General features: G+C 36.0%; 1 protein-coding gene across 1 annotated transcript in view; it reads left to right on the forward strand.

The window, feature by feature from the left end:
- The window catches only part of gpc5a (glypican 5a), a 164,734-nt gene that overhangs the window by 139,158 nt on the left and 815 nt on the right, over positions 1–24,761 (forward strand). The window lies entirely within an intron of this gene.

A 24,761-nucleotide genomic window follows, 5' to 3' on the forward strand; every position in this document is an offset into this window, starting at 1 on the left:
TAATATACAATTTAATAATAATAATAATAATAATAATACTGTTACTCTTTACAATAAGGTGCGTTAGTTAACATTAGTTAACTACATTAGTTAACATGAACTAAGAATGAACTGCACGTTTTATTAATCTTATGTTAATTTCAACATTTACTAATACTTTATTAAAATCTTGTTAACATTTGTTAATGCACTGTGAACTAACATGAACTAAGAACGAACAGCTGTATTTTTATTAACTAATGTTAGCAAAGATTAACAAATACAGTAAAAAAAAAAACTGTATTGCTCATGGTTAATAATAATAAGTTGTATTTATATAGTGCCTTTCCCGGCTCAAGGACGCTTTACAATGATCAAGCAACAATAATGGCTATGGACAATGATAACAAACAAAACAACAGTAGGTAGATGAGAGTAAAAGTACAGTAAAGGAGAATTATGTAGACTCCTATGCAGGAGGATTTGGTTAGTTCATGTTAGTTAACACATTAACTAATGTTAACTAATGAATCTTATTGGAAAGTGTTACCAATAGTACAATTAAAGGTGCAGTCTGTAAGAATGACAGCTAGTGGTTGAAATAGGTACTGCAGTCCAAATTCAAAATATTAGAGATCGTTGTTTCCCACACCCTGCTCCTCAGACTCGACGGGTTGCCAGTTTGAGAACACGCGACAAAACGAGCGCTATTGACAATGAAAGCCCCGGAGATTTACACACTGTAAGTTGATGAGCTGATTTATCTGCGATTTAATATACTCTCGTTCATAGAGATTTTGATATGGATACTGAGGCTTTTTAAGTTGTGTGGAATCGGCAATCTCTAAACCAGTTTGTTTGCTGGCTGCAATACGCTGTGTTTCCTAATAAGTGGCATCCCGGTGTGTTGAAAAACTACTGTGTGAACTGGCAGTGGGCGAGATCTCACAGACCAAAACAAAAAACGACTGACAACGGAATGTTTAAAATAATAAAGCAAATAACTGGCTGTAGAAGTGTTTTTCAGAGAAACGAGTATGTGAACTTAGCATGTTTCCTAAATATCTTCAAACATATTATGGTATTTTTATGCTTTAGTAGAGTAAAAAAAGTTACATACATTACCTTTAATAATACTTTGTCTATTTTGTCTAATTTTCAGGCCCATGCAAAATCTACTTTGGTTCATATTTATTTTGTGTAGATTCTAGTGGAAAACTCACTAATGAAGAGTAATTTTAGGAGAAATAAGACAAAATATTAGACATATTTAAAAATGTAAAATATTTAACAAATGCACATGGGAAGTGACTGAGCACTGTGAATGATGGCTCAAAATTAGTCGCTGGTGTGTAGAGACAGCCAAATCACATATTTTAAGTTTTTTTTTTTTTTTTACATTTTATGAATGTTCCGCATCTGCATGACATATCAAAAATGACAAACGCTTCAAAATGATTGAAATAAGAAAAGAAACACACTTGTCTTATAAATGCGATGCACGTATGCGTTCAGGGTGGATAGGGAAAGTTTTACATTTGCTGCACTTTGCGACTGCCGCTTAAAAAGTTGAACATTTCCATCCAGGTTCATTACAGACCATATATGCTTCACTGGAGGATGTGACAATGGCAGCCATTTACATGATGTCGATCGGAGCCTTGCGTGTCTCTCCATTAAAGTCAATTGAGTATGGTTTTCATTTATCCTTTCCTGTCACCAGATCTTAATTGGAGGTTGTAATTATCTGACCACGCACTATTAAATGTCTTATGCTAGGCTGTGCGGTGCTGAAAATGAATAGACATTGATTAGTAACAGAGCTATTGCACTGCTCTCCTTTCACAGATTGCTCTAGCATTGATCCATGGCCACAATTTCCAGCTTGCCATCTCACAATCAGCCGGATTGTAATGCGTGGCTTGAGTTTGACCCTTCATTGTGGGCTTTCAACAGGCCTGTACGAGTGCCACTGGTGCTCTCAGAGACATTAAACAGACGTAGATTAGTGTTGCACTTCCAGTCACTCATCTATTCATTTGTTTGGCCTGTAGGCAGTAGGCAGGCGTTGTTGTTTGGTGGGTCTAGACGATTTCCCACTGATAGTATTTCGTGATAATACAACATTTTATGTGAAGTATAAACATGTTTAAATACAAACTTGTGCTTCGTTACAGCAGTGTTATTTTAGCATAATTTAGTATCATATCAATATATATATATATATTTTTTTTTATATATATATTTTTATATATTTTTTTATATATATATTATTTTTACATTTAAAGTTTTAGTAATTTGGTTGTTTTTGTCATTTTTATTTATTTTTTCAAACTGTCTATATAGTTTGTATTTTATTTATATATTATTTTCAGTTATTTTATTACATCGTTAAAATAAATGAAAATATGAAATGTTGCTCGCCTAGGCAACTAACTTAAATTAAAGTTTTTTTTATTCTATTGTATTTTAGTTCGTGTTTATTTGGTAACACTTATAAGGATACATGATTAACAATGCACTACTTTCTGAATTAATAGTTAGATGATTTTAGTGTTATTAAACTATAATAACCCTTACATCTACAAAATACATTCAATTTTAAGGTGATATAATGTATTTTTTGTGAAAACTACCTTTTTCTGTTAATTTTAAAATGCAGAAAGGAATATAATGATATTTACAATAATAATAATTATATTTATAATCCGTTGTATAAGTGATTTTTATTTTATTTCCAGAACACATTTAGCTTCATTTAATATCTATTTCCCTATTTAATAAATTTAATTTAATCTGACAGCATATCAAACTTTAGCAAACATTAATGTAATACTGTCTAGCAGGCTTCTTGTTAAACTCTGTCAACAGTGCACTAATGAAGTAAACCTTCCTGAGAGGTTCATCAAGCTTTGCTAAATATATTCTGTCATAAGCTGTTGTCACGCATTTGAGTTCATATGCTACCTTCTGATTTATACAAGCATATGCTAATAGTAATATCACAAATGTGCTAGCACATTATGGCGTGTCACATATCATGATATTAAAAGTAATTAATGCAGCAAATGTCTGTGACATGATGACATTGTTTATTTTAGATTTCAATGTAATGGAAAATAAAAATACCAGAAGCTTTTAATATTTTGATATTCAAATTCATGTAAATAAATAAAATATTTTAAAAAGTAATGGGGTTATTTTATTCTCAGAATATTTTTTCTAGTTATAATCTGGTCTAAAATACTTTTATTGAGCTAGAAATATTTTTTGTGATTTTTCATACTAGCCCCTTTCACACATTTTCTTTATTTGTAAATAAACCGGTAAGAGATCATGTGTGAACGCGGAATGAAGATTACCGGTATGATCACGCACAACGTCAAAGTCTGCTTTGGGACAATCATAAAGTTCTTATGGAGATGACTTGATTACTCAGCGCTGTTTAAAGTAAGCTTTTTTAATAGTTTTCTATTTAAATATGTGCAAGATGATCATCTTTGACCTTTGCACCAAATCTCACAGCTTTTTCAGCGTGTCGCGCTCGAAACCCGGCCTTCTTTTCCATTCATCAGCGCTGCGGCTCAGATGTGGCTCTATCTCATGTTTTTAAGAGAATGAACGCGTTCTGTTTGATAATCCCATTATGCCTTTCACTCAGACGTCAAAAAATGCTGTGAGATTGAACAGATAGTGAAACTAAAGTGCTTCTCCTCATATGGGCGGATGAAGACAATGGCACGGCGTTTAAAGATCCCTTCCGATGACTGACATCACCGAATTTACCGGTGTTTTGGAGCTGATGTGGGAATTGTCCCTTACCAGTAAAAAGCTGGAACACCATTTCTTGTGTGAACAGCATATTTGTCATTCTGGCAATTTTTTACTGTAATTCTGCTGTGTGAAAGGGGCTACTGACACTTTCTGCCGTTTACATTGATACGCCAGTGAATTTTGGAATCATTCAACCAATTCGTTTAAATTTAAAACATTGATTAATTCAAAACTAAACATTTGAGTCATTGAAGCATTGGCTATGATTAATTTAAAACGCTGATTCATTCATTCAGGAATTAAACGAGTGAGTCATTGAATTATTCACTCAACCGATTCAATCAAAAACGCTAATTTATTCAAGAACACACTCAGAGACGCCAACTATTCTGTTTTGGAAATATTTTATATGGTGTGGCGAAAATGCTCTAAGCAATGCAATATCTTCTTGTCTATTGAACTGTTAAATAAAAGCAATGTGTTAATGAATCCAAATATGCCGTTTAACTTGGATTAACTGCTACATTCTCATCCGACTTTCTGTATGTGTTGCCATGTGAACTAGCACAATGATTGACACTGCAAGCTCCTCAACGTTTTCTGACCATGGCTTTCTAATCCAACTGGTCAATTTGCCATTGGTTTAAGCATGATTATATTGACAGCATCTAGATTCTGTTAATGGAATTAGATTAGTGTGACTGCTGCCAGTTGTTGAAGCACTTACTTTGATTTTTAAGGGAATAAATGAACCTGCACTGGCCAGTAGATCAGAATCTTCAGTCATGAATGCGCTCAAAACAAACTCATTACAAACTGTTGATGTTCGTGCATTGACTGTTTTATTACTTTACCCACGTTGCCTCTGCTCTGGAGGGGTTTTGATTAATTGCTTCTATCAGCCGCAAACTCAGTTCATCGTGTGCGAGAAGACAGACTATAGCAAGGCCAATGGATTTAACTCAACTATTCACCGCGGCTTTGATTTGCAGATAAGAGATTTCAAAGAGCATGGCAATTCTGGCAGGATAGCTCGACACTAGTGCCAGCTTGAAGTGATGTGAGAAAGATTAGATTGGATCTATTGGATTTTCTTTTGCAAAAGGTTCACATACAACTGAGCAAAGGCTTAAATGCTGAGGTTGGCAGTCATCATATGTAGGTCAGCGTATGATAGACAGAGTTTGAATTTAGGGTAGAGAGGGTGAAAATGAACAAAGAAAAATAAACATAATTGATTGATTGATTGATTGATTGATTGATTGATTGATTGATTGATTGATTGATTGATTGATTGATTGATTGATTGATTGATTGAAAGGAAAAACAAGATAAAGAAAATATCAGTGTTGCTTGCCTACATTTCTAGGTGGTTTTGCTTGTTTCTTGACTTTTGAATTGTTTAAATCACTAACCCTAAATCTTAGCAGTACTAATAGTGCCGATTGCAAAGACAAGACCAAACATAATGTACAGAGGTCAACAGAAACACAATGCACTTGAAACTTGAAAAAATTCTTGAACATGAAAGCTCTATGAAAACATGTAGGCACGTTGTACACAGATGTACAGATAATTATGATCCAGTACTCTCTCCTCCTCCTGATTTTCTTTCTTCTCTTTATCTATGCGTCTTTTCTTCCACCCACAGCTTTCATGCTCATTTTCTTGCTCAGTTTGCATCCCACATTAATTACATCACCCACTTTTCTCATGTAAGGCTTTCATGTATTGCTTCACCACTTTTGTTGAGCTTTTGTCTTTGAGTGTCTTCATCTGTCCTCTACTTTGGTCTTTTCAGAAAAATAAATGAACTTTCTACCTGTATCTTTCTGAAATAACGAATTTTGAAACAAATCTCAATTGGACATGTTTCTTCCATAAGACTCATTCCCAACTTTTGCAAATTTCTGTCCAAGAGTTGGAGATGACCGCGCACATTTGCACGTCAATGACGCCTATTCGATTTGAATTGGCTGATGGCATTGGAAGTGATTTTGCCATGAGCAACAGAATTGAGCTCAAGCCAAAGTGTCCTGCTCGCACATGTTTCTATCTGCCAGACGAAGGTTTGGAAAATGAAATCATAAAATAATAATGATGATGTTCCTAATCATATCGTTTTTTTTTCTTGTTTATAGCAACAATCATGCAGTTTTTCTTCACTGCTGTTGTTTATTTTTAGCATCATAACTTCAGTAATGGCTCTCTTTTGGGATACAGGTTGACAGGTGACAAATAAAGTGGCATGACAGCTGTAAGTTGACATGCAAATTAATTAGATACAAAACAAGTCTCTTCCCAGGTGTAATAAAAGTTGATGCATGAGCTTGTTAGCACTTTTCATAATATTTGACACGCTCCACTGAGCTTCATATATGTTCACCTTTTACCTGTCAAAATGTCACGCCATGCTTGACACGTTTTTTTTTTTGTTTTTTTTTTTGGTCTTTTCCTGATATACACACTGCTGCCATGTAATACATATCTCATTATAAACAATTGCATCAGGCATCAAAGTTCTTGTACACTTTTTCTTGTACAAGTAAAATAAATAAAACGTTTTGAAAGTGTAGAATATAACAATTTTAATGGAGTAGCACCTGATTTCATTGGTCACCGTTATCTTATTTTTGCCGTCCCGTCGTTCTAGAGTCTCTTTTTCATTGTTCCATCTCATACAGTCTCTGGCATGTTCTGCATGTGTGTTTGGCCTGGCATGGTGGGGCTCACTGACTTTAGGTGACATCCATCATCATAACACAGGTAGGCAGCTTAATAATGCTGGTGTCGGCTTGCTGAGAACAATGAGCCATTTATTTAATCTAACACAGTCATCAGACGCTGTCATTAGAGGAAACCAGGCATGGAAAAGAAAGAACAATACTAGATCGGTGTTCCGTAGATGATTATCATGTGGTGCAAACATTCTTCTCAGTTTGCTTTAGAAAGAAATGCAGGAACGGACTCAATTATCTCACAGTATCTTATTTCATGTAGTGCGACTAAATAGATTTGAAATATATTTTCAAAATGCCTTAAGAATAGAATATTATTGACTTAAGGACTTTGGGATTTTGACAATGCATTTCCGCATTGCTAATGCACAAAAAAAAATGCTGGGTTGTTTCAACCCAGATTTGGGTCAAATATTGACAAAACCGAACTGTTAAAAATTTAAAACAATGGTTGGGTTTGTCCATATTTGATCCAAACATGGGCTAAAACAACCCAGCATTTTTTAGATTGTATTTATTATAAATATATGAAATCTAATAGTGTAAAAATATCCATGTCAAGATATAAAATAATATTTTTTGAAAAACGATATTAAAATTAACAACAATACCCATTATAAATGACAAATGCTGATGGCCTAGAGCACGCACCTTAGAAAGTGTCTAAATCAGGCGCCATGTTTATATATGAGTCACATACAGTATTTGAGGCGTAAATAACTACATTCCCACTTAAAAAAATACATTTCGTGACACAACAACAGTAGTATCTTTTTAAAAAGGTACCTTAATATTGTATTATACATTGTTTATACAGTACAGTATAATCTCACCACCTGACCTTCGTTCTAGTGTAACCCAGTGAAGAAAAGCACATTTCCGAGCCGCACGTGATGAGCTGTGATATGTGGGATGCTTTGGGAGTGTGACAGATTGAACAGGCACTTCCACAGTCTCTCGCTCTCTTTAGTAGAGGCTGGATCAGTGGTCAGACGATCACTTAATCACTGCAGCTTCCACACAATCCTATTGACTTCACTGAGCTCAAGATTAAAGGTGCCATTCACTGATGCTCGGCATCGATCGTCTGCAAGCATATACATTTGAGCCCGTTGAGATGTAATTGTGCAACTGTAAGAGATAGAGAAGATGACTGGGTTCAGTGTTAATGCCTATTGATCCAATTTATGCTAATGGATTTATTTAGATTTTTAGACTTTCTTACTCCATTTTCTCTTCAAGCAATCTCAATCATGTTTTGTTTAATCCAGCGCTGAACTTTGAAACCAGAATACATTAGCAGGCCAGTTTTGAGAAACTGTTAGAGTTGTGTTGGATACAGTCGTCCTTGTGCTTTTTTTTTTTTTCATCTCTGTGTGTTTACAGGATAAGGCCCTTGTAACCATGACTAGTCCACTCTGTAATCCTCACAAGTAGGCAAGGTAGACTTCCAGAAGTCCCTGGAGATGACTTAGACCAGATGGTCCAGTCCCTAACCAACACACACACACACTTCTTTAACCAGAAGTATTTATCTTGTGAAACATTCACATTTATAAATATTTGAAATGGACTGAACCCACTTTTTTAGCGCTGGTTGTGAAAAATCACAAATAATACCTGCAGATAAGTGTTGTTGATTTTTTCTATGCAGCAAGACGTAAGGAAAGCCAAATGTAAAGATTACAGTGCCTCATTAGTCCAATTTCAGCAGTAAAAATGCACCTTGAAGTATGTTTACCTTTTAAAACGCATTTGATCTTTTTAACTGTATGCATGTGTGTGCATTGCAACAGCAAAAGCCTCCTGTGTTCATCCATACTGAATGAGATGAGCAGTGAAACAAGCTTGACAGCGCTGCATTAATTAAACATCACACGGCCAGCGTTCCGGGGCTCATTTCATGGCACCTTCTCGCTTGTGCCGAGTTTGTAAACAAAGGCATTGTGGTCTAACTTTCTCACACAGCTTCGCGCCTAAGTAGTCTCGTCAACCCGCTGCCATCTGCCCCGGTGTCTCACGTCCTTGCGTTTCAGACAGAATACTCGTCTTTCTTGCAAGACTCTGATTGGAGCGCTGTTTTGATTTCATGCTTGATGAAACTGGAATTTTACAGACATGCCACTTTAAAAGGAGTTTTACTTTAGTTACTAAACACTATAGTGTTCACATTTGAGTAGCTTCCAATTAGCAGCATGTTTCAGCTGACAATTCCCGTTTTCAGAGCCTCATGACATGAGATCCAAAAAGCCAAAATGGTAGGATCTAAAAAGGAAAAGTGCTTGTCTTGGCAGGAGCAAGGAAATTATAAGAGTTTGGAACATTTTTAGGCGAAAACATATTATGATTTGATGGATCATCTTTCATATGGACTTGTCTAAATTGATGGAAATCAAGCAATGCCTTCAGCCAACCAGGTCCACTGGCACCTGATTAGTACTGCTGGAGATCTGTAATGGTACTGGCTGCATGCCATCTCACGAGAATCATTCATTTCGGAGATTGTTTTGCGCTGTCATAAAATTGCCGAGGAACATGAAGCCTAAGAGCATCCTATGGAGCAAACAATTTTGATAATAGCTGATAATGTCAGGATGATGAAGTCAAACAACTCGTGTGGTTCCTCAATCACATCTGAACTTTTGCTGCACCGTCACAGGATGTTATGTATTAAAGGGAGGGAAGGCAGTCTTTTTTTTGTTTTACAATTTTGTTATACTCGTTGAAACATTCATTTTTGGCCGGAATTGTCCTTTAACATCCTGATAGCATTTAATAATAGAAGGTATAAATAATAAAAATGTACATTATGTATATAAACATGTACATTACAGTATAGCACGCCTCTTGAGGCAAGGGGAGTGAGGTTAACATGCACAGCTCTTACTGGCCTATGTCTGTTACATATGCAGACTTGTAAATAGACAGTCACATACTGCAAACATACAGCAGCCACCTTTTACAGTTCCAGTTCCTCCTGAACCAAAACAAAGAGCTTATGCTGCTTTCGTACCATGTAGCTGATCATGTCCTCAGACTCAGATTTATGTGTTTCTATGTCAACACTATTAACACGGAAATGAATCTGCAGCATCCAGATGGTAGAAGTCAGAGCTGTAATGTTATTGTAATGTTATGTGCTTTGAAACATGGGGACGGTGTTTTATGCTTTCAAAGCTCGCTTGCTAATGCTAGGCTCTCAGAAATCACCTACCCTACCTTAAGTATAGTATGAACAATAATCTTTTTCTTCTTTTTACTCTTAAAGAAATGCTTCAGGACTTTTATAAAGGATTTCTCGAAGAACTGTGGTGCGTCAAATATTGTCCATGCCTGTAGTGTTCTAGAGTTCTAAGAGTCTCTTCTCACTTTTCTTTGCGCTATACAAAACCTCTGACACTGTTACCGTACAGAATGTCTTTCTTCCATTCTTCTCTTTGCTTTACAGACCCTTCCCTCTGTATTCTCCCAAACACAGTCACGTGTTCCTTCTCTTTGATTCAGTCGGATAATGGACCAGATTTCCTTGATCCTTTCTCTCCACATAGCAGGGAAGGTTTTTCTCTCTCTTTCTCAATTTTTCTCTTTAATCAGACACAGGGTGAAGGAGAGAAAAAGAGGGGATTTCATTGTTCCAATCAGAAAAGACATCCAAATCCCGTTGGACTTCCACTTGATGCTGTTTCCAGTGTATTTTAGTGATTTTAGCGGTGGTGAAATTTTTGTTTACTCATACTGCTATTTCTTTTCAATATATTAGTAAGTTTATTCAGTTTGGCCCATTGCTTGTGGAAAACATCTTTTATGTATTATTTTGTGTTATTTATTTTTAAAGAGGCACTGAATGCATTAATACTAAATGTACCACATTTTAAAGGCAAACATGCAGATTTACATGCAGATGCAAGATTGTTTTTTCATTTACTCATTGTTTTAATGCCAAATATATGCAGTCAGTTTACCATTTGCAGATGAACTAACTGTTAAAAAGTTCACAATGCACAGTTCCTCTGCTTTGTTTCTATCCCTTTTATTTTTTAGGGAATTCAATATTTTTGCCACAGTCAACTTTTTTAATTCATTTTTAAGGCGAAAAATATGGCAAATTGAAATTGTCTTGCCAAAACATTATAAGACTAAGCATTAATTATTTAAATCTATTTAATCTGATATTTTGTCAGTTTTATTTGTTGAGGCGTAAGTACTGAAGTACGAAAGCTATAAAGGTAAACAGATTTAATATTTTACTTTGAATATGCCTTCAAAGTGCTTTAATGTAATTAAAATGCATTGTTTGCAACCAAATAAATGTAAGTTAAATCCTAATTTTCTGGATGTTTGCTAGGTCTTAGTGGGCTTCTGATATCTAGATATGTTATAACTATTTTATGCACTTTTAATCTTTTTTTAACACTAGCTCTACTGGAAACTAATGAAGTAGCACTGCATAACTCTCAGCGTTCCTTGTACTGGCAGTCATGGCCTAAAATGGTCAAGACTAGAGGGCATGGGATGGATTTTGTATCATATGGAATTCATTTGCTATCTGCGCAGACTTCAAAGCGAGAGCTCTCCCATCCGGTCCGTACCTTTATCGCACCATAAATGGTCTCTCAGGGAATGTCATGAATCAAATAATGTGCTTCTGAAATTCCCACTTGTAGGGCAATGCTACATGAAGACGGGGGTTCAACTATTTATAACACCCAGAGCTCTGGCAGCTATCAGGAACATGGACGTCTGGATTTTCAGTTTACAAGCTTTCTAAAAAAAACAGCAGAGCACCCTGGAAAAAACGTATATAAACAAAAATATTACAGGAGGTTTCCCAAGAGTAATTTCAGAGCACCTTTCTGGCTGACAAAGCCGTCGGTGTATGAATGAGTGAATGAATGGGGGAATGTGAGGCTATATGTAAAGCGCTTTGGTGGCCATGGGTCTGTTAGAGCACTATATAAATGCAGTCCATTTACCATAATCATACACTGTTTGTAAAAGTGCCAAAAAAAGCCACAAAACTTTGTGTGTGTGTATATATATATATATATATATATATATATATATATATATATATATATATATACACACTTTAAAATATACCTTTTATGACATGTTAAGACCGTCATTGTTGTGTGCTTAAAGACTTTTAAACTTTTCTTAAGTTGATTTCTTCATGGATTCAAGGATTTCTTTCATCTTTTTTATCTTTAACTTTGAATAAGTGATCAAATAGAAGCAGTCACAATATGAAACATTCATTGCAGCCCTTCAGAATTGTATCTGAAGGGATCCACTCAAAAGGGGATTGAAATAGACAATAGACCGTAATAGACTGTATTTAGTTGCTTTTAGTTGTTTGCACAAGTGTCCTGTTGGTTTATCTCAAAAGAACACAGCGGAGAGCGTTTACAGCTCACCGTCTGATGGGTTCATTACGGACGAGGCAGTTTGGAAATTGCTCGTCATTAAAATTCAGAACTTTGTAACTTATGAGGATGAAACAGAATCACAGGCTTTTGATATTTTTCTGGTGCTGGAGATGGAGTGAGGATGAGAGACTACTTGGTGAGCGGAGATAAATAAATCAGGGTTGAGTAAATAAAAAATCACGGCGTTTCTTGCACAAAATATAGCTTTGTTGGAACTGCAGACTTTTAGCTGTAGAACTGGCATGAGTCCATCAAAATTCAATCAATTATCGTAGAGTTATGCTCCTCAATTTCTTTGTAATTGCTTGTTTATATATTTTTTATGCTTGATGGAGTAATTTCCAATAAAAGACCAAATGTTTTCCCAATTATTCCTACTATGTTTTTGGAAAATTAAATACAGGCTCTTGGACTCTGTTTTACCCAGCAGTTTCCCACCAGTCTAAAGTGCATTAAACTGCACTTTTGATTGGGATGTCGTTGGTTTTTAGCCTAATGAGCCGCATTAGAAATCCGCCCAGTTGTCTGATGAATTTAGGACAAGTCTCGGCATGATCTGAGTGCCAAGACTGTTAATAAAAAGGTTAATGAGAGGTTAACAAGAAAAAGAAGTGAGTAAATGGGAGAACCTAAAGTCATTATGCAAATGTGATTTTAGGCAAAAACATCCCGCTGAGGCCGCTATGCTAATGAGCTGATGAATATCTTTTGGGGTGGAACCACCTTCGCTTTTGATGTGAGACCAGAGTCAAGTCACCTTTATTTATATAGCGCTTTTTACAATGCAGATTGTTTCAAAGCAGCTTTACAGAGATCACAGGAAAATAATGTTGTAATAATAGTATTAATAATACAATCAAATGTCCCCAAATAAGAAAGCCAAAAGCCAATGGCAACAAAGGAGAAGAAAGGCGACAGTGGCGATGAACCAAAACTCCATCAGTGACAGAATAGAGAAAAAAACCTTGGGAGAACCCAGGCTCAGTTCGGGACCAGTCCTCCTCTGGCCAACGAACGAACAGTGTATGATTATGATTCAGGCAGCATTACAGATCTGAAGTCAGATTGGATCGGAACATTATATTATACAGTTCATCTGGTTGAAGATCGGAGTCATCGGGCGCATATGGGGACAAGTTTGTTGAGGATTCGTGTCGATGAGGCATGAGGCCTTCACAGGAGATAGTCGAGTTGACAATCTCTGCTGACACTTCAGGGATAGTAGATCCCATCTTATCTGGATACCGCCCGGATCCGGCTGATTACATCATGTGTTATGGTCGTCTCTAGGCGCAGGCCCACAATCTGATCTGGATACGGCCCGGATCCGGCTGATTACATCATGTGTTATGGTCGTCTCTAGGCGCAGGCCCACAATCTGATCTGGATACGGCCCGGATCCGGCTGATTACATCATGCGTTATGGTCGTCTCTAGGCGCAGGTCCAACAACTGATCTGGATACGGCCCGGATCCGGCTGATTACATCATGCGTTATGCTCGTCTCTAGGCGCAGGTCCACAATCTGATCTGGATACGGCCCGGATCCGGCTGATTAAATCATGCGTTATGGTCGTCTCTAGGCGCAGGTCCACAATCTGATCTGGATACGGCCCGGATCCGGCTGATTACAGTAAACATCGGAATAAATAGAAGGTTTAGACTGTAACTATCGCTACTGAAACATTAAAACGAGATTGTTTGCTGGAGTAATCTTAAGAATCATAATGGGATTAAAAACATGAAATAACAATAATTCATAACATGAAAATGAAAATTCTGTCACCAATTACATACCCATGTCATTCCAAACTTTATTTCATCTGTGTAAAACTGTGTTTTTTGGAATTTCTTCAGAAGAGAGAAATGCAATACAGAAGGTTGAGTAAATAAATTTCATTTTTGGCTGAAGTGTTCTTTTAAGAGTTGCTGCACTTCTAGTCCTCACTGAGTTTGTAATAGTTATCGTGAAGCTGTTCTTGTAGTCAGTTTTTACTTCATGTTTCACCATCTGAAAGTCTTTGAAAGACCAAAGCAGAGTCTTGTTCGTCTGAAGTTCAGAGAGCAGTCCGGCATGAAACACTTTCAGACATGCTGAACTTTTGTTGTGCGTTGCAATTTTATAAAAGCAGTTTCTCATATTTCTCATATTCTCATATTTCTCAGACTCAGAATCTATGGTTAATTAGAAATAAAAGTTCTTGATGTGCAAAATAAAGACATGGTTGGAGCTTTCAGATAAAATGCTGAATTCTTCGGGCGTTCAGAAAAGGGAGCAAAAGCTCAATAGCAAAAGCTCAATAGCAATTCATTAGATGCGTGCACTGGCGTTTTTATTTCAAGACATGAATGTGATGTTCTTTTGGATCGAGTTCATCTAAATGAGCTGAACCCAAATGCTTGCAGTCCGATGTGATTTTTGATCAGGAGAGGTTGCCAGCGTCGGTATCAGGGGAAGTCAATCTGTTTTGACCTGGATTACTTCTGCGAGGAAGCACATCTCATGAAAGATGCATCACCTCTGCTTTCCTTTGCCACTCAACCTTCCCGCTATTCCCCACATTAGATAGAGGGTCAGAGCCTTTGAAGGTCCTTGTTTTTATCGTGGCCTTGGAAGCCGGAGCCTTTCAGAGCTGGTTTACTGCTGTTGGGCTTTTAGACCCCCAGAGACCCTTAACTTATGCTGCTTCAAGACTAGTCAAAATGACCGTGTTTACGAGATAAGCTCACTTGAATGTTTTTAGAATGTCACTTTTAGTCAGAGCTGGTCATAATAGCAAGATGTAGGTGTGTCCAACATCTCAAAATAGTTTAACAAAGCCTCATGTATCGTGTTTGTTGAACGTGTGACTATTCATTTAACATACTGTCGATGTGGCTGAAAAGCACAAGTTGATTCTCATTCATTTTTTGATGCATCAACCTTTTTTGCTCCAGAGTGTTTGACATTTTTAGCAGAATAAAAATGTATTTGATGTCAATATAGAACAACTTCAATTGATCACCAGATTAAATTGTGAATGCGTATTGTAAAATTAGCTTGTAAGTTGTATACCTTTTTGTGAACAGAAATAAAGTTTTTCATAAAAAAGAAGCTCATTTAATGGTTTAGGCCTAAGCATCCTTTACTTTTGAGGACATAAAAAATTCTTGATTTAAGTCTATTAATTTGGTAAATGAATAAAAAATGCAGTGTTTTCATATTCCCTTTCCTACTGAATTGATGTTTTTTAATCACCTAATGTTTAATGACAATTTTTTAAGTATTTGTGAATTTGTATTTGCATTTCTTTCTTTTTTAGTTTGTATTAACATTTTTGTTAATTGAAAAAAAACTGAAACAACATAAAACATCAATATTAGATGATAACTTAACCAACTGTTGAAGCACTAAAATGACTAACTAGAAATAAATAAAAACTAAAGCTTAATTAAAACTTAAAATGAAATAAAAACTAATTAAATGTAAATATTTATATTTAAAACATAACAAAACTAACAGGTAGGCCTACATAACAAAACTACAAAAATTAAACTAACATTAAAATAAAAACTGAAAATATTAAAATAAAAGCTACTCTTGTTGAACAACAACAAAAAAGCATTAATTTTGAATAAAATAAACTTCCCCCTTAACTGAATATGCATAAAATGTGTTTATTTTAACCAAGATTGTGCTGCAAGCACAATTTTTTTTTTCAACTATATTTAAGTTGTCTGTTATAGCTAGGCTAACCTAGCCTGACAAGCCAGACACACATCAAGATGTTGAGTCTGGGAACTCACCACTGGCAGGGCTCAAACCGAGGGGCGGGATAAACGGTTGTCTTTCAAATTCCCTCCGCAATAGGATAGCACTACAACCAACAAGAGCAACGAAGAAGTTGACGTAGTCCGAGCGACGGACTTCAGTGCCGTTTTTTTGTTCTTTTCTCAAAGAAAAGCTTAACTCCAAGTCTTCCAGAGTCGCGGCCAAAGGCGATTTGAAAGGCCGCTGTTCGCCAGCAGCAGCAGCATCTTCTTTGTTTTCAAGTAGCAGGAAATTCACCCGGAACCATCACAACTCTGCCGTCATTATGTTAATCCCGCCCACCGACTCTATACACGATGTGATTGGCCTGGCTAAAGTTTATTTTTTCCCGCTCGCAAGCCAACGGAGAGTTGCTAGGTGACACTGGCTACAAATTACATTAGCTGCCGCTAGGGTGCGTCTAGATTTCTAGGCTAAGGCTAACTTGCTATTTTGCTCATTTTTACTTTACTCCAGTTAATTCCCTTATATTCCCATATATTCACGTTATTCCCATAGACATTTTTCAAACTTGATTTTGCAACCCTAAATATATATTAATAATACTAAAATAACACTGTAAAAATAAGTGAAAAATAAATAAGGGAACATGTTAAGTTACCTTAAGTGTCTCCACTAAAACTGCTTGAATGCATCATGTCGCACGGTTTTCACAGGAGTAATTTAGTTTAGTTACCGTGTTGTGTGCTGAAATTGCTGTCGTTAGCCTAAATTGTTCGTTTACTTCAACTCATAAAATTCATTCCTGTTCTGTTGTCCTACTATTGGCATGAGCAGATGTCTGTAATTTTCAAGCAGCAGGTCGCAACTAATGTTGTTCTAAGCAAAATGACCCGTGCTACAGATGGGCTGTAGAATCTGAATACGGCCTTTCTCTAAAGACATCAGCAGCACTTCCCTCAGGTGGGCCGACCGCTGTTGAACTGCATTGGCACGAGTCGAGGAACGGATGAATGATGTGTGCCTTCAATCATCTATCAAACCCTGGAAGTTCAATGATTTTCTTCATATTCATCAGCAAGGTCAGGACTAACTTGCCTGCATGGGCTATGTGATTGACAGCGATGTAATGGTCATACAGAGCTGTATGTGTGTCACGTCTCTCGCCTCTACCTTACCAGAATAATAGTGTTGCAGTCCGGTTTTTATTCAATGTGTATTTTTTTTGTTTTGTTTTTTTTTGGAAAAGTTCTAGCCTACTTTACTTCCGGAACAGCAGAAATGCTAATGACGCAGCGGCCCTGATGTGACTCTCGTGACAGATTGTGTCACAGATTGTGAGATCGCATTTTGAATATCAAAATTGAATATGATTCACCTTTCCTTTGCTACTTGGTAACATCATAGCAAGCATCAAAAACACACAGTAGAAATGATTTAGCAACTTCCCAGCATCTGACCACATCATACTGACGCTTCCATACAGTGAACATCTAGTGTTGCTTGCGGGTTGCATCATTTATCCATCCAGTCTTCATAATATATTTATTTAGTCAATTGAAGTGTCTTCTGGTGTGGAAACATATATTAAAATAAATATACAGATTTATATAGGAAATATTTTAGCAGGGGTATGTTTATAGGGATTTTGTACGCATGAATAAACCGGTTAATGAGAAAATGTTGCCTATGTTGTGGACTTGACATAGAATAACTATGAAATGCAAAGGAAATTATTTCTAATTATTCTGAATGTGAAACATATCCAGTTAGAGTGAATAAGGATGTTCAGTGATGTGATTTTATCTGTTAGGAAATGGTGGAAAAACAAAAGGTGGAAGGGGAGGGGTTAGTGATGTCATTTTTGGAGACTTTTGCAGGTTATTATATGAAGAGTTCAGATGCGAAAGCCTCTAAGTGCCATCTGAAATTTTCTTCTAAAATGATCATTTTTATCAAGCTTGTATATTTAAGTTCAGTAATTTCACTTAAATGGCAATGGAAATTACCTATTAGTTGTCATTTAGGTGAAATTAATTAACTTAAATATACGAGCTTGAGAAAAATGATCATTCTAGAAGAAAACTTCAGATGGCACTTAGAGGCTTTTGCATCTGAACTCTTCATATTGTGATTGTTCACACATCTGTGTTATTTTAGCATTATTGCTCTCTCTCTCTGTATCAGCCTCGTTGTAAATTGAAAACTGTGGGGGGAAGAGCCTTTTCCTATAACGCACCTAAGTTATGGAACACACTACCCGCATCTATTAGGGATGGATTCTGTGGATTGTTTTAAGAAACTTCTTTAGACACATCTTTTTAGTCAAGCTTTTAATTAATAATTTTATTATTTTTGTGTATTTTTGGTGCTTCTATAGATTTTTTTTTACTTCCATGTTTGATTATTTTGTTCTGTACATGCTGTAGCGCTTTGAGTCTGAGAAAGGCGCATTACAAATAAAATGTATTATTATTATTATTTATATACTGTTATAGTATTTATTCATATTTTAATGAGATTTTATATTACACTTTTTTATTTCATTTTTTAGTAATTTTATTATGCTTTTGTCATTTTTATTAGATTTTTTGTTTTATATATTTCTAGTTATATAAATCTAGTTTGTTTTAACAACATTTTGGTGCTGATGTGTGAAGATTACCAATGCGGTAAAAAGACAGAAAGCTGTTGCGAGTCTGAACAGCAGAATAAAATCTGTTGTTCTTAGAGCAATCCAACAGGTTTTATGTGCGAAACTGATTAATAAGACCACATAGGTGTATTATAGGTGGTAACATGTTGATTTTAAAGAAAAGACACAAGTGGAATGCATTATTGAGCACAAGTGGAATGCATTAGCTATCAACTAAAAGACTCATAGATGGTCCGTTTTAACATCTGTTCACGCCCATTACAATAAACGCTGCGTGAACACAAAGCCGCTGGAGCAGAATGAACCGAAATCCCAGCATGCACAGGCAAACAACATGCATGCCCTGTGCCAGAGATACTGGACACAGCGATGATCAGCGCTCCTGCGGGGCTGTGTATGAATCGAGTGAAGCAGCGGTGGACTCCTGAGCCTGTCGAGTGGGCGAGCGGGAGCTTTCTGCCAGCTTCACACACGGGTCTCAGGCGGATAAACCTTCCTCCTACAGCCAAAAACATGAGTGCTCTCGAGACACCACCACCACCCCCCTCTTTTTCTTTCTTCTCCTCATGTTTTCTGTCTCTATTAACAAGCCTCAGTCTGCTGAATGTAGGTAGACATGTTGTATTCAGAGTCGATACAGTTCATGGTACATATTTAAGCTTGTTGCACTATATACTTTCTAATAAATAGATGTAAAACTGAGCTCTTTATGTGTGCACTGCTCTGTGTAGTTGTATCATCTCTGCAGTATCCCCAGGACAGACTAAACGCTTTCACAGACAAGGCATAATCCTAATCTCAGACTAAAATGCATGTTTGAGCTGTTTTTAACTGAAAGCAACTTGCACTGATATATCTTAAAATGTCAGTGCAATTGTTTTGTCTCAAGATGCACATCTGTAATGTTTTTTTTTTTTTTTTTTTCTAAGACACGTTTATAAGAGGTACTAAAAGGTGCTGTATGTAAGTTTTTGACTGTACTATAGAATCAAAATACCATAATAAGTTTGCTAGGGGTGTAATGGTTCACAAAATGCACGGTTCTGTTCGATACGATGCAGTGGTGTCACGGTTCGGTATGTTCTCGATACAGCAAAAATGTCCTATTTGTTAAAAGCAAAATTATTTGTCAATAAGTGTGAGTTTTCCTACATCTTGAAACTTTTAGTTTTATAAATGGGGGTGATCTTTGAAGGATGAACAAATAATAGTTTGGTCATCACATTAAAAATAACATTTAAATATGATAATATTTGAGTTTTGAAGTGCTGGAAAAAGATGTGTGATTTACTTGAAAGCATTTGCTATTTCTGCCAAACTTCCATGGTTACAAGCTAATGTTACTACATTAAATCCATGGTGAATGTTGCTGATCTGTGGACTTAAAACCTATAACTAGTTCATTCATGGAACAATGTTTCTCCTGGTTTCCACATCAGTGCTGTTTGATCCGTTAATGACAGAGAAATTTTAATGCTTCTCACTAGATCTCGCAGCGATGTTGTTACTTCAGTGTCGAATTCAAATTTCATTTCTGTTCTGACAGCCATAAGACCAGCCGAACGCTGTGAGTGTGTGTTAGAAATCAAGAGTGGTGAGAGAACATTGTGCTTGGTACATTATTCATCTTCAAACCAATCTTGGATCTTAATGACACAGTCTGTTGAGAGTTTTCCAGAAGTGTTTGGTGAGCGTACAGTGATTCTACTGACCTTGAGAGAACAGATCGACAGTAATGATAATTCCCAAAGCAAAATCACAGATGTGACATGAGGAATGCTGCCTGCAAAATACATTTCAATATGATTTGTTTTATAGTTTGTTTGTTTTTTATTCATATTGCATGTTAAAATTTTGACATTGAACAAAAATAAATAAATATAACGTACATCTGCATTTATTTATTTAGGACATCCTTTTAGTTTTTATTGGCATACAAATGGATAAAATACAACAAAAGAGGGTTATTATAAATAAATATAAATATATATATATATATATATATATATATATACATATATATATATATATATATATACATATATATATATATATAGGCCTACATATAAACGAATATAAATACCAATACATATATTACATTATTTTTATTAATTTAATATTTTTAAATATTTTTATCTTTTCACTTAACTTTACTTTATATATTTATATATATATAGCCTATATATATAGCCTATATATATAGTGCACATGCTTTTAGAATAACTTGATGGCTAAAATAACTTTAAATTGCATTTTAAACAAAAATGGTCTAAATCTGGAGACCATCACACCGTTAAAATGGATCATAAATTATTTCTTCCTCTCCTATGCGGGTTATGCGATTTGTGTTTTGTTTGTTTGGCTTAATTACTCTTGCAATGCATATCTTAATGTTTTTTTTCTGGTTTGTGCTGTGTTCCACGTTAAGTGGTTGCATTTTTGGCACATATGAATGAATTCATCATTAATGAAGACGTTTTTTGAGATTATATTTTCAGTGCTGGAAATGTTTACATTGCTCCCATGGAATATCCGAAGAAAGACATGAGATGACAAACTTCATTGTGTTGAATTCAGTCTCTCATTTGCATATTTAAAATGAAATATTTGCTTGCATGTTTCTTTGCATTTTCTATTTGGGTTTTCTTTTCAGTTTGTAAAGTCTGAATGGGCACATTGTGTAAGACAAGACACAACTCACCTCTCCATCCCCACCTACGAGAACCTCTTTATTCTGCTTGTTTCCCTCTTGGTTGTTGTGTTAGTGATCATTGTTCTCAGAGGTCTGAAAGAATTAACTCGCATTGATTTTATATCAGCCTCCAACTTTGTCTTTGTATCATTATCTGAGACTCTTCTGGTGCTAAAGCTCGCTGTATAGCGTTTGTTTAGGCCGAAACAGACTGTAGAGAATCAACTGGGCAAAAACAGACATCAGGTTTACTCACTAAAGATAAACCGAGATGACTGTATCAGTACACAAGCAGAGAAAAGAGTTCTTCAGAGTTCTGTTTATTTATATTTAATTCTGGACTTTTTATAGACATGTTTAAAGTGATAAAAGAAAATGACAAGAAAATAATAAATATATATATATATATGTATCTGCCTCAATTGAGCGCACAAGTATTTTTTATAGTTTAATGCATATTTTTAGAATTTATGCACATCTTGGCATTTTTTTATGCACGTAAAAATAGGTGGGTGAAAACATAGCTAATCAACGTTTAAAATTGTTAAATGTCATTTGTCTTAATATGATCCATATTAAGGAATTTTGGAATATCATCCAAAGCCATTTACAAACGAGGAAATTTTATTTATTTATTTATTTATTTTTATATACCATTTTGTGATGCCAGATTTAAACCTGTACAATCCTCACACTGTGTGTTCAAAACGTGCATTTTGTACATTTAGAAATGTGAATTTGTAAATGTAAACTGACAAATGTGGATGTGACTGTTATTGATTAATGCTTTATTAAAAGTGATCACGTGGCTCATTCTTTCAGACTCAAAACCACGCTGAGCTAAATTCTAATTGGAAAGATATTGATTGAGCCCTTTAACCAGGCAGCGAGATCCATTTGTCGATATCCGCTTTCCTGGCCTCATCTGAGCGCGTTTGTCTTTACCCTGCGCCTGATATGCATTCTGTGCGTGCCCAGAAAGTAATCAGCATCCGCTCACAGATTACAGGCTGCCAGTCATTGGTATTCGTGCGCCGGCGCGTGCTGAGACGGAGGACAGGAGGAGATGGGTCATCACTCTTGTCTTCCTTCTCCTAATGGGGTCTGACACGGCTCCGGTGGGATAGAGTAATCAGACCAGTGCTCCCAGCTCCAGGCGTGATGTCCAGCACAGCTGTGCAACAGTCACGCATGCGGCTTCAGTTTATAACATCTTATCTTAATTGTGGGACTACAAGCCAAACGTGTTGTAAAAGGGGCTCTGGATTTGCAAATTTTACTTTGGACATCAAACAATGACACAACACTGTACCATGATTGCATTTGTTTCAGTTTGTGCGGTTTTGTTCGTGACTTTTGAGGATGAAAGCACGTCATGCAACCTGTCTGTGTTGACACCCGTCTAATTTAACTGAGTGACAGATTCATTTGCTCAAATACCGTAGAGTTTGATGGGACACACAGTTCTTGACATCAACAAAAGACAGATTATTTATTTATTTGACATTTTTCTCTGAAAAAGTAGTGACCTAAAAATTGTTTTATATACACTACCGTTCAAAAGTTTGGGGTCAATACGATAAAAAAAAAAAAAAAATTAATACTTCAGAAAGGATGCATTAAATTGATCAAAAGTGACAGTAAAGACATTTATAATAATGCTAAATATTTATTTTTTAATTAAATGTTTTTCTCTTGAACTTTCAAAGAATCCTGAAAAAAATGAATCACGGTTTGCACAAAAATATGAAGCAGCACAACTGTTTTCAACTGTGATAATAATCAGAAATGTTTCTTGAGCATCAAATCATCATATTAGACTGATTTCTGAAGGATCATGTGACACTGAAGACTGGAGTAATGATGCTGAAAATCAGCTTTGATCACAGGAATAAATTACACTTTACTATATATTCACATAGAAAACAGCTGTTCTACATTGAAATAATATTTCACAATATTACTGGGTTTGTTTTGTATTTTTAATCAAATAAATGCAGACTTTGTGAGCAGAAGAGACTTCTTTTAAAAACATAAAAAATCTTACCGACCCCAAACTTTGAACAGCAGTGTATATGAAATGTTTAAAAATGTAAGTTTTATTCGATTATCCCACATCTGTCTGTGTGTGTGTGTGTGTGTGTGTGTGCGTGCGTGCGTGCGTGCGTGCGTGCGTGCGTGCGCGTGTGTGTGTTTGCTTGCTTTTTTTTTTTTTTTTACTGCCCTTCAGGATCTACATGGTGCTACCATATAATTTTTCTATTTATTTGTATTATATACTGTTTTTTTTATTTATTCATTTATTTGAAAAAGACGTTCACATTGACAGTGATTTGCAGCAACAATTGCATTCATTTTAACTGTCAATATGAGTTGATGGGATGTAGAATTCAACTTTGTGCACAGTGACAAAAACACATGGTCGTCATGTAAGGTCATTGTTTATCAGATCCCCTGGTCGGTTTACAAAAAGATGTCCTGTATCTCATTATGTTGTGAAGATCTATCAGAATCAGCGGTGGTTTAGATAAGGCGTTCGACCCCTTCCACTGCCATGTTTTCTCTCACAAGTGTCTCATCGGATGCTGCCGCTTCTCATTGAGCTCCTAAAGCCGCTTGAGGATCGATGTCTTCAGTCGGACCGGCGGGCTGCCAAATATCCCACGCGTGTCTCCCATCAACCCTTCAGATGGCCGTCGGGGGACATCACAGCAGTCGATCGATACCTGCTTAATTTCAGTCCACACAGATTTATTTGACAAAAGCTCAAACATGATTTGTGGCTCCTTGAGGGAATCATGTCAATGGCTTTTGCTGACCCTGGTGAACGCGTGCGTTCCTCGTGTAAGTCTGTATAACGTAGATCGCTCACGATATATTTTGTTTGCTCTTTGATTATGTATCATCCCATCTAAATCTTCTATTGCTTTATTAATGGGTTATGGTTTGCCAAGCATATTCAAACATACCAAGAATTTAAATAAATATTCCCAAGCGGCCTTATGCCAAGAAATGTGAGCAGTTCTTGTAAAGAATGATTCTTCAATGTATCAAAAAATGGTTGGAAATATCTCGAGCTCTTTGTTGAGAGTAGGATCCTATTGGGGATAGATGTAGTTTTTGGCTTTGAAGCGTTCATGGCAGGAACGATGGGAATCTATGGATTGTGCACTTTATATACATGACATTATCCGTAATGTACATCCATTTTAATGACTCCGGTGGATACACTGGATGTATTGGAAACCTTTGTTCAAAAATGATTCCGATTTGCAACTAACAATTGTATGACTTTTAAGATACATTAATTTAAACATTAAGATGAAACTAAATCAAACAATGCATATGTGTTAGTCGATGCACTGTGAACTAACATTAACAAAGATGAATTAAATGAGGAATATTGTGACGTGTTCGTTTCTGGAAGAAAACTCAAGACTACAATGGAGGCGTTTCATGGAGTTCAGAAACAGATATAGTGACACTTTATAACATTGCAGAGCTCTTTATTACTCAAACTGCAACAGTACACACTAAATAAAGATGAACATGTGAAAAAGCATAATAGATCCTCTTTAACAGTTCTTCATTAATGTCTTCTTGTGCGTTCTTCTCTGTCGTTTCATCATGACTTGAGGAACTTCCCAGGAACTTGATCTAGTTATCCTCATTCTTCATCACACTGAAAACACACGCTTTGAATAAACCGATCTGATCGGTTTCTGTCGAGTGGAAATACTTTC

The sequence above is a fragment of the Siphateles boraxobius genome, unplaced genomic scaffold, assembly GCF_051911475.1.
Source record: "Siphateles boraxobius isolate OS27281-9 unplaced genomic scaffold, OSU_SipBor_1 53, whole genome shotgun sequence".
Classification (NCBI taxonomy): Eukaryota; Metazoa; Chordata; class Actinopteri; order Cypriniformes; family Leuciscidae; genus Siphateles; species Siphateles boraxobius.